The following is a 12749-nucleotide window of genomic DNA, read 5'->3' on the forward strand; positions in this document are numbered from 1 at the left end:
ATGCACATGCCCTGTATTCATTTTTTTCTCATTTCAATCAATCATGAAAAAAGAAGCGCTATTTTTATTGTTCCTTGTACTTTTTATCACGTACCTCATCTGTTCATCTCGTTTTCTAACGCAGTTTGTTTCCCATTCTTCATGCTCATGTGTTCATTTGTTCCTCATTTCAATCAAAATTGAAAAAAGCGATATATTTTATTTTTCTCTTGTACTTTTTATAACCTCCTTAACTTTGTTCATCTCGTTTCCTGTCATATTTTGTTTCCCAATTGCCATGCTATGTGCCCTATAGTTTTGAATTTGTCTTTTGGAACATTTACATATGTACCGCTTCATAGTGAATTTGAACAAAGATATGTCTAGCGATAACAAGAAACGTATAGCGCGGTTGCCACGATCTCTTCGAACTTCCATTCTATTTAAAGTCGAGCACGCGATAAAAATGCAGGTTTAATATTCGTTTATAAGGTGTGCTAGTCGAGATCGTTGCGTTCACAAAATAGGTCTACTGAGACAGAGCTGGGTCGAGCGTTCTAAAAAACCGCTCGAGCGACGAGCACTCGAGCGCTGAGGAGCGGAAGAAGCGCTCATGGGCGGAAAAACCGCTCGTGGGCAGAAAAAAGTGCTTTAAGTAAACGCTCGAGTATCGAGCACCAAGCGGCCGCTCTGAATAGTGCTCGCGCTCGCAAGCGATTTTTCGAGCGAGACGCTCGCGAGCAGTACCCAGCTCTGTCACGGGAGAGATTTAAATAGGTAAGCAGTGAGGAGCGCGGACATTCTAAGCTATTTTTCGCGAGCGGTCACGTACTACGTGAGGTACGTTAAAATTGGTTTCCTAGTGAAGTTAGGAGCGTAAGTCCATACGGAATCTTTATTCTTGGTTTATTTCGGGTAAATACAAAAGGTTTTCGTTTAACTTCAGGGGCGAAATATTGGTGTGTACAAAATGGATTCACGGTCGCATTTTTTTACCACGTATGTGTCAAGATTCGCGATTTCAAGAACCAGAACGCGCATTTATCGAGTGAAATCTCTCCGAATTGTAGCAAAGAATTAGCAGTTTAACTTCAGGTAATTTACGAGCGGTAAAATATGTGAAGGAACATTTTCGAATCGGAGAAGTGCTTTTCAAATATAAAATGCGATTAAATAAACAACCATTAAACTCATTGTGATAAACAATCGGATCGCTAACCGTAACGGCTGGTTAAAAGCAAGAAGATTTAAGAAAGTGCGAAGCAAGAATAAAACAAGAGAGAAGATGAGCAAGCAGTAGTACAACAAATGAAAATTCAAGAAAACAGAAGTTAATAACAGGGACGAAGAAAATTTAAGTAAATTGATTGAACGTTTAAAACAAATTTAAACCAAAATTGAAAAAGATAAAAGAAAAGAAGCAATTTAGTCAACCTATTGTTTTGAAGAGTTGGAAGGGGGTGCGAGAGCAAGCTAAAGAAATTAATAATTGGCAGGAAAGAGTAGAAGAGTTAGAAGAGCATTTAGCCAACGCACAAACATTACATTTGAAAAAAAAGTGAATTACCATTGTAGAGAAGAATAATTTGAAGAATCAAGAAGAGTCAACTTTACTACAAATATGAATAGACAATTAGAAGAGGAACTAAAGAATAAAGAAGATGAATTGAAGTTGAAAGAAGAGAACATTCGGAAGAAGCTAGAAATAGAAGGAGAAGTTAGAATAAGATTTTAAATTGCAGGAAAGGGAGAAGCGATTAGCGTTGACTAGAGGAAGAATCGAAGACGATTATGAAGAAAATTGGGAATAGTTTCAAGAAAGAGGTACAAGTTAAAGAAATAAGAAGAAAGTTTGGAAATTCAAAAGAGGAAGAAAAAGAAGCAATACCTTACTTCTCCAATTTCAATGTAAATGAAGTTAAAAGAAGTTTCGAAAAGAAGTGAAGTGATAAGTGATATAGTTCAAAAGTTTAGTAGAGTAAAAGTACCTAACTAAGCCGTTATTTATACTAATTTTATAGTAAAGTGCTGCAGATCATAAACTACTTATGACACTACATAAACTTGACCCATACTGTAACTCTTGAGTACTTAAAAAGTAAGGCTTATATTTATCTTTAGAGAAAATTACTTGAGTTCGAGAACAAAATAAAACAGGCAATTTATAATGCGCTTACAGCAGATAGACCCCCCAAAACGAGTAGAGTTTATTTTTTATATATTTCTATAAATCAAGAGACGGTGAATATTACCAAAAAATACAGCGGAGATATAGGCCCATAATCCATGAAAAATTTTCTACATTTAGATAAAGCTTTTTATTGTAAATTCTCTCGTAGAAGGTTTAGACAGCAATAATGGATGTACGGGGCCGGAAAAGCCGATGGACTTTAAAGTTTAACTCTATTTTAACAATTTATAAAGGATTATAAAGGTTCTGCGGAGGTATTCTATACCTAATAAAGAAAGGGACATAAAAATAGTGTTTATCGCCGTCAGAAATTCAATTACAGTATCTTCACAGAAAAATCTACTTGTTGAATATAGCGGAGGTACAAGGAATATAAGCAAATACAAACTGAATAAATTTATGGAGCTTTTGTTGAACGTTGATGTTATTCAAAATCTCGTTTTACAACGATGTTTATACGACCAAGCTCACGTGAAATGAAATTCTGTCGGTCGCCCTAAGGGCGTGGAGAAATGAAATCATGCTTGTGTTTTTGTAAGAATAACGCATGCATTATGTATTACGTTAGTTTCCTCTAAACAAACCTTAAAAGGTAGCGGAAGCGTTTTCTGTAAGGTTTAAAATCTCCACGAAAATTTCCGATGTTTGATGAGCGTCGTCGATTACTTCTTAATAAAGTGAATAAATCATCAGGCACGGATAGGGGAGAAATTGATTTATTATTAAACAGTTGCTTCGCAAAGTGTTTGTGTTACGGGAAAAGCAAACTTTAATGTATTGTTGTTCAACGGAGATTATTTACAAACTTGCAGTCAAATAACCCCCCAAACCGTCTATTCCTCTTCATGCACTTACATTTGGATATTCTGCGTTATACTATGAATGTTAAAATGATGGCGGAAATTACATGGAGAAAGTTGCAGTTTATTTAAAAAAATAAGTCAACTTGTGCCTTCTATTTGTACTGAACTTCGTTGTAGGTACTATAAGGCTATTTAGACTTCAAGAGTCTATTTTCAAGAAAATGGAATATGAACACGTGAGAAGGTAGTATTGAAACAGGTAAATGTGAAAAGACGTGTGCAGTTTGCGTACAATTAATTTTCGGTTATTCGCATTCGAATACGTTTCTGGTAAACAGTAACAGTAGTAATTACTAGACACCAATTTTTTTGCGAATCTGATTTGATTTCTTACCCGAAATCTTCGTTTGTCGTAACGCCACTTTTTTTATATATTAGAGTACCGCTGCTCCAGTCTATTTCCAATGTTAACGTGTATTGTGTTAACTTACGTAGCTTGGACGATGTCTAATTTTTGTTTATAGATGCATTGTAATGTTTGGAATTTTTCCAGAGGAGCTATTGGTTAAGTTAGATCGGAGCAAAGAAAAATTGAAACAGGAATGGAAAAGTTTCAAAACAAATACGGGATAAAGATAGAATCCATGTGGGTGCAGCGGACGTTCAAGTCCTACCCACTATTCGGAAAATTTTAATGAATCTAATATAATCTATAAGGCGGCTGGAGGCTTTTAAAGACTTTTAGAGGCCCTTAAAATCCCTTAAATGTTCTTATACTAGAAGCCTCGTGAGGAATCTAAAACATTTAACAAGCTCTTTAGGCAAATTGGAAAGAGATCTTAAAAACCGTTTAGGGATTCTTATGAACTCATAAAAACTTAAGACTAAATTGAGACATTTAGTCTATGGGAGATCCTTAAAGGATCTAAAGGCCCTTAGGAGACCTTCGAAAACTATTTGAGGATTTTCGATGGCTTAGAACCTTTAAAAGCTCAACTCACAGTTCTTAAACTTTTTGAAAGCTTGAAGGTTGTGTCAAAAACCCAATAAGCTCTCAGAGCTCGGTTTTCAAGAGAGAAGAGAATCAAAAGGACCTTAAAAGTTTCAGGCAGATTCTTGTTAGCTCTTAGAGACTGTTGCAACTCTAAATATATATTAAGACCTATGAAAGCTTTGAAAACTGTTAAGGACTCCTAAAAGCTCCACAAACTAACCATTTTGACTACTCTTAAAGCGTAGGTATTATGCTTTGGTAATGAACTTTTCAGCCGACTTACAAATCTTGAAAGCTCGTAAAGGGTCTCCATGGTTCTTTAAAATTCGTATATTCAATACTTTTAATGGTTACTGATAAGAGCCACTAAAAACCATTCATCATACCATTAAATACTCATAAAGACGAATAAATCTGTTTTGTAATATTAATAACAATAATTCAGAGGATAAAATGGTACTAGGGAAGTCTCCATTAATTACCGTTAACTATTGGGAAGTTTCCCGTGTTTCCGTGTAAATCATGTACGTTACGGCATTTGTTAATAAGATAGAACAAGACAGGTGATGTTTAGCGTTTCTGTAAACCTGACCCGAATATTTCGGAGAAGAAGTTCGTATCACTAATCCTGAAACAATAATCAAGAAAACAAAATACGTTCTAAGAAATTTTGGAATCAGGACAGCATAATACGGGTGAAGGTCTTTATCAGTGAACTGCTAATTTGGTATCAGGAACGCTCTATACGTGAGGTCTTAACCAATGACGATTTCTGGTCCTTCTAATCCTAATGTTTTTAAATTCGATAATGAGAGGTCTATGTCAATTTTTTTAACAAGAAGCTACTTATGTTTTATTTAATCTCGATACTTCTAGGGGGCAATTTGGTATCAGGAGATCAGAATACGCGTGATGAATGAAAAGTGCCGTCTTGATCTTTATTGAGGATTTTCAAATACTGATACACGTATTTTTAAAACAGGGCTAATGCACGAGTAATTATTTTCGATAATGAGAGGTCTTTTTCAATTTTTTTAATAAGAAGCTACTTATATTTTATTTAATCTCGATACTCCTAGGGGACAATTTGGTATCAGGAGAGCTTAATACGCGTACTTCTTGCGGATTCTCAAACACTGATACACGCATTTTTGACAGAGAACTTTCTCTTTTTCAAGGAAACGCCACAAATTTGAACTTTTTTGCATTCCTGTGATCTTGATACAAATTATTCTGGAAAAATAAAGTGGAATCGTGCGAACATAATAGGTGGGATAAGTAGGTAGTAAGCAATGCGTACTTGTTTACTTTTCTGTACTCATTACTTTGTTCTTGATGGTATCGCCTCAGGAAGTGGCGAATTTTGATCAAAAACACGGCAAATAAAAAGTGTCATCGTTTTCGGATAATAGAATCAGTTCAAAATAAAATTGATTGTTTCTTTAATCCTGGTACAATTACTTTTAATAACTTACTATAGGAAACTATAGTGCTTGAACAGGTGTTTGTCAATTACACGTTTGAATCTCCTAGCGTTTCTGCAATCTTTATACACGTAATTTCAGAAATGAATTTAGCGCGTAGAAAAAACATCATAATATGTTCTAAGGAATTTTGGAGAGGAGAACAGAATTCTTCTTATTAGGATAGAAGAACAAGATACGTGAGAATGTCTTCGTCAATCAAGTTTTACAAATTTGAACCTTAAACCATTTCTGTATTCGTGGTAGTTATTTTCAGTAATTTGCGAATAGGAGAAGACAGTACCTGAGAATGTCTTCATAACTTATATGATAAACACTTAAATCTCATTACAGTTCTGTAGTCCTGATAGAAGTGACTTCGGCAATGAATTTATTCCCAGGAAAAGATAATATGTTCTAAGGATTTTAGGATCAGGAGAATGCGTTACTGCGAGGTACTCACTCTTTTATGTTTCTGAATAAAATATTTTTGTGAAGTGATTCAAAAGTCTTCGTCAATTGGATGTCAGAAATTTATATACCTTCTAGTGTTTCTCTGATAAAAATAATTTCGCCAAAAATTTAGCACCGGGAATACATGATAAGTTCTAATAAGCATTTTGGAATCAGGAGAACATAATTTTACGTTGAGAGGTTCCACCCTGTATATACAACTTACGACGATACATACATTTTTGAGAGTTGGCAACCATGCAAATTCTAGGTGGGAAAAAGCTGCCTGCGCCATCTAAAAAGCACAAACGGGGGTTACGTTTGGCATCTTGTTTTGAATGGCGGTCGTGAACGCCTCGCTCCATAAATGTTTGTTGTTATTTTGTGTTTTTTTTTATGCAGGTAGTAATCATTGCACTTCTTTATATAGTATTTGTGTTTTGTATGCCACATTTTATATTTTTTGTGTTTGAATCTTTGTTTTTGAAATTTACTTCGTTTAATCGCAATGCATAATCACATATCTAATACCGTTATGCTATTGTTTGTAATTGTTTACGTTTTTTGGTGTAATGCTTGCTTAATTTATGTTTATTGATGTTGATTACTTGGTCTTGTGTAACTAACCACCGGGGTGGTAAAAACTGTAGTCAAAATTGACCTACGAATCCTAATTCCTTGATTGTCTTCGACATTCAACTGTAGGCTCGAAACCCCGAAACCAGGGGCGGGTTACCTATCTTGCAGGAGCGGGATTACGCTAATCAAGGCTCTTCAGTTTAGAATCTATGTGCGATAAATGAGTGGCGATTCAATAATTTCCACATATCTTGTTTTTACCAATAGTTAAATTTGCCTACAAGGCCATGTAATTTTCCATCTTGCTTTTAACAAAAGGACTTTATTGCACCAAAGATGGTCACATCCTGTGTATTTCACACTTTCTTAGAATCTTGGTACGTGCTTACCTGGCCCATAATTCCCAAAACTTGTTTTTAACATATCTGTTACCTTTTGAAGTTTACCTGCTACTTTTTGTGATGTTACGCATTCACATCATTACAAACAATTAATTTTACAACACAATTTGATATTAATTTGACGGCTGGTTTTTTTATTGGTAAGTTCTTATTTTCCCCAGACTATTTATATTTTTATTCGGTGAACTACCATTTTCAAAGTTTATTTTTGCAATGTAATTTATTTCGACTTAAATTTTCGAGCTTCCACAACCTTAATAATTGCGATCATTATTAAACAAAAATTGCACTATTTGAGTGTTTTATTTTACGTTCCTTCCCTACTGTTCTTCAGGTCAAAGTGTTGTCTACAACTAACGTAAGGGGGTCCTGCCTTGATGTTTGATCACGTGCCACTTTTCAAATTTAAGCGGGATCTTGTTTACTTTTGAAGGGAATAGTCATTCGGGTGGCCATTTTTAAACGTTGCCGGGTTGACTTTATTTCCGTGTTCTTGTAGTGTGAAGTTAGCATAGAACCTGGGGGTTAAGTACACTACAAGGCATCTGATAACAAATATTTTTGGAAGGTAATGGTACATCAGGAAAGCATAATGTAAGGTCTTACGATTGTTTCTGATAACAGACCGGTTTCCGTCGACAAACATAAGAACCGAATCGAATGACCTTCGACTTGGCATGGGCAGATCTCAAGGTCAAGGTGCGCTCATATAGGCCTTGTTTACCTACTGTCAGTGTTTTTTAAATATTTTTTAAAATAAATTCACTAACAAGAAACAAAATATGTTCTAAGGAATTTTGGAACCAAGAGATACTGTAACGTGCATTAGTTGTTCCCTAAAATGCAAGAACCAAAAAATGTGTACTCATTTTGTGCACCAAATTTGTGCGTCAATAACAATGGAAAAATTTAAATGTTGAGGTTACAACTTTGAATTTTTATTTTGTGATCCGTCTGATAGGTCATTTCGTACCGGAATTGTCATTACCTACTGTATTTCGGCATGTATCACATAACCGCGTATTAGGCGGCCATTTTGTCCGAGTAAATTTAAATTTGAAACTATGGATGCACAAATTGTGGGAGGTAGCGCACACATCAGCACAAATTGATGTGTTAAGAGCTTTTCAGTTCTTGTATTTGATGGAACAGCTCAATGCACATAGTATCATAAACATATTTCTTTTTGTTCTCAATTTTCCTGAATTTGTATGTTGAAATAAGAGCTATTTCCACGGAAACGTGAATAAAACGAATATTACTTTTTGCATGTAAGTGAATCGGGAATCCCTATTGACTTGGGGTAATTTACAAGCGCGATCATTACCCTTAGCCTTAGCCATGTCGTTATTTGTTTTACATTTCGCTCTGTTTTTGATGTTTACTTCTGGAGAAATTAAATTTTTGTTACACAATGGCCGTATAACGCGTTCAAGTTAAGCGCAATTTTTGTCATGCTTTCGGCGGAAAGAAAATTTCATTAACTCTCGGCTTAATAAAAATCATGATTTTATTTTTTCAAAAGTAAACCTTTTTATTATGCAGGGTGTTATTTTTTATTATGTTCCCACCGTAGAGCATAATTTTAGCACAAAGAACGCGGAAATGAAATTTGGCTTTAATAGAATTTTTCTCTTAACTGCATCTTATACTAACGATTTTTCAATGATAATTCTGTTATACGCTCTCGAAGGAAATATCTTACAAATTTTCAGTTCCTCGGAGACGAGAACGACGCCGACGTCGTAACGTTTTGATAAATTAATGAAATATTTCCGCCACCCCCCTCCTGTTGTCTTAATGGATCCGCGTTACATTGTTCGCTCTAGGCAGGTGTTGCGTTTTATTAATTTTGGTACTTCGTCAATAATTCCGGACAGAAGAGCGAAAGCTCGACCTCAACGAAAAATACAAACACGAAATTCGTATTTGTCTGTACGTATGTGCGTTCAAACATGACATGTGCGTGCGATATTCACAACGGCGTCATAAATAACAAACATGGCCACAACTCCTGCGGGATTCGCGTGATATAGAACTTGTCAATTGATACAAATGTTGGGCAAAATCGAATATCTCGAGATTTCGTATATATACGCTCGCATTTACATGTCGCATTTAAAGATATTTTTCAAAATCGAAACATTTATCTTCTGCGTACGATTGCTGTATACGCCACCAACATTTTATGATTGCTTAATCAAAATCGCATCGCCAGGGATTTGGGTGATTTCAACTCGATTTTACAATTTAAATGAAATACCGAAAAGTTGCGTATCTGTATATGTTTATAAACGATGTCTCATAAAATTGTCAATTCAGCGAGAGAGAAGAGATATTACGAACCAGAGCGAACAAATTTTTAACTAAAATTTAGTATGCAATAGTAGAGCACTGAGACTTCGTCGGTCATCTTGGATTTTATTCGCGGAATTAATTTAATCTCGGAGTCAATTAATCGAATAAATCCGAACATACGCAAAAAGTCTTGCGAACTCGTTTTATTCGATTGTTTGTGCATTTTTAAGAAGGTCATACAAACTACACTTTAGCCCAGATACAAACCATATGAAGTTAAGATTAAGAACTAATTTTACTTTAGTCAAGATGAGAACCACTTAATTGCAAGTAGGTTAATTTGTTTTCGAATGCGTTTGGAAATCACTTCCGTAATTGCATTGTAAAGAAATACTTTCTAATTCTTGTTAGTATTCGGCTGTCTACAGACGCGTCAACATCTATTTTGTCATTATAGTGATATTATCTGCACATTCCTTTCGCGGATGAATAATTGTACCTAAACTTGTTTAACTGTGCTTTATTCGCACTCATCCATAGAACTAATACTCACATAATAATCCTTTTTTTTCTTTTTTGACCAATTTGAAATGAATAATTTGTCATTTTTTAAGAGCAGCGTAGGTTTGGAATATGGCATCTTCCTTTTTCTCTCCCGCTCCCTGTTCACTGGGAACTTATATCGTGTGTAGCCACCAATTATGTTGGTTTTAATGTTTTCTTATGCAAAATTACTTCACATTGTCATTTTTATTGTATTATATTGTTTAAACTTTTTTTACCGATCTGGCAATTTTCGTATTTTCAATAGTGCGAGTGAAAAAAGGTAAGTTCAATTTTTTATTAATAAAACAGAAACAGTGCGCGAGTGCAAAGTAATAGAACGTCACACTGGAGAACGCAATTTTGAAATAAATAATTGATATCAAATGTCGCATTTGATTACAATTTTAATTACTTAATTTAATTTAATCCACGAAATAGATTAAATCGAAACGCTAATTAAAAGGCGCAAATCAAATTATGCGAATAAATCCTCCGATGAGAATTGCTTGGCCACATGCACAAATTGATCCGATTCTCAGATTTATAATTAAATATAGTGCATTAAAATCTAAGTCTAATTGTAAAGAATTAATTAAATTACTCCAATTAAACCCGCTAAATAAATTAATTGATTTAATCCAAATTCAAATTTTCAAGAAATTATTCAAAATTTCCAGAAATAATCAAAATAAGGTTCCGAAAACATCATTGACCACGTGACTTCTTTGATTTCATTACATTATTTCCCTCGTTCATCACATCTCGAGTTTTTCGGGTAAAACATTTTTTTTATTGCAATTCTTCATCGTTCCGAGTGCCTCTTAATTCTTGATTTTCCACCAAAAACTTTTGATTTCATTTTGCATACCGGAGACTCTTTTCTTTTCTCTTTTACACACTTCTTAATTGTTTCCTACATATTCCTTTTGCAATTTATTATTTTTTATTTTTTCCGTTTTCCAGCTACTTTTTGTAGTTTCGAGTCTAAATTTTTCTCAAATCTAGATAGCCGTTTTTTTTATCATAATACGTCTCTAGGAGTTAATTGAATACAAGGGAGAAGTAACTGTTTTATAACACGTGATTTGCGTGTCGCAATAATTTGAAATGTTGCGTTTTTTCCGTCGAGTCGAGAATTGAACTTGGAACATTTTTCAAACTGAAAGCACTATTGCCAATTTCGTTATTATAAGAGATAGAAGGTCGGTTAAATAGAGAACTGCCGTGTTTTTTACAATGGTGAAAGCAGAAAAACAATTGGCAATCGCATTCTTAAAATATCGACAAAAACCCACTTTTTAGCGCATTTTTGCAAAAAATTTTTTTTGTAAAAAGTAGCTTTTAATCTCACTTTGGCTGGCTGGCTGGCTGGCTGGCAGCAAATGTGGGCGCGTAGAAGAACTCTTGTAGAAAGGCAACGGGTGTACGTGTATCTACAGGGCCGTGAAATTTGTCAACCTTAGGGACATGGCTACATGATGTGGGGTTGGCGACATCTGGGCGTCATCCTCGAGCGTAGTATACTAACGTGAAGGTTTTTCAGTTTTTTCCTATCTTCTACTACAGTTTTGGTCCGATTCTTTTGAAATTGGTGTCGTCGGAAAGATGTTGTAAACGCGCACAACTCCTGCGTGGCGGAATTTTGTTTTTTGTCATAGGGGCGAAATTAACGACCTTTTGCGAGGCGGCGCGCGCGTCTTCGAGAAGTAGTCAGGCGCCTTTTACCTTCCGTTGCGAACTCACGCGGTTTAACGTTTCGTGAATCTCGAATCGCTGTCTCTCTTTCTCGTGTCGCCAATAGAAGTGAATTGCGAGTGAACGGGACGTCGGAAGTGGGTACCGTAAAAGAGAATGTGGTAGCCCGCGACACGATCTCACTGATGGTGGAGTCAAATCTTCAAACGCGAATTGCGAGTGAACGGGACGTCGGAAGGGGTACCGTCAAAGGGAATGTGGTAGCCCCCGACACGATCTTCCTGATGGTGGAGTCAAATCTTCAAACGCGAATTGCGGGTGAACGGGACGTCGGAAGTGGGTACCGTAAAAGGGAATGTGGTAGCCCGCGACACGATCTCACTGATGGTGGAGTCAAATCTTCAATCGCGAATTGCGGGTGAACGGGACGTCGGAAGGGGGTACCGTCAAAGGAAATGTGGTAGCCCCCGACACGATCTTCCTGATGGTGGAGTCAAATCTTCAAACGCGAATTGCGGGTGAACGGGACGTCGGAAAGGGGTACCGTCAAAGGAAATGTGGTAGCCCCCGACACGATCTTCCTGATGGTGGAGTCAAATCTTCAAACGCGAATTGCTGGTGAACGGGACGGCGGAAGGAGGTACCGTCAAAGGGAATGTGGTAGCCCCCGACACGATCTTCCTGATGGTGGAGTCAAATCTTCAAACGCGAATTGCGGGTGAACGGGACGGCGGAAGTGGGTACCGTAAAAGGGAATGTGGTAGCCCGCGACACGATCTCACTGATGGTGGAGTCAAATCTTCAAACGCGAATTGCTGGTGAACGGGACGTCGGAAGGGGGTACCGTCAAAGGAAATGTGGTAGCCCCCGACACGATCTTCCTGATGGTGGAGTCAAATCTTAAAACGCGAATTGCGGGTGAACGGGACGTCGGAAGTGGGTACCGTAAAAGGGAATGTGGTAGCCCGCGACACGATCTCACTGATGGTGATGGTCAAATCTTCAATCGCGAATTGCGGGCGAACGGGACGTCGGAAGGGGGTACCGTCAACGGAAATGTGGTAGCCCCCGACACGATCTTCCTGATGGTGGAGTCAAATCTTCAAACGCGAATTGCGGGTGAACCGAACGTCGGAAGTGGGTACCGTCAAAGAGAATGTGGTAGCCCCCGACACGATCTTCCTGATGGTGGAGTCAAATCTTTAAAAGCGAATTGCGGGTGCACGAGGAAAGTGGGAAGCGGTTAGTGAATGTAGTAGCCTTCGACAAAATCTGTTATTGATGGTTGAATCGAAAGTGGCTAATAGAATACTGATCTGCCACACAAAAATGCGCTGAAGTCCCTTC

This window comes from Photinus pyralis, unplaced genomic scaffold, assembly GCF_008802855.1.
Source record: "Photinus pyralis isolate 1611_PpyrPB1 unplaced genomic scaffold, Ppyr1.3 Ppyr1.4_LG1, whole genome shotgun sequence".
In the NCBI taxonomy this organism is placed as follows: Eukaryota; Metazoa; Arthropoda; class Insecta; order Coleoptera; family Lampyridae; genus Photinus; species Photinus pyralis.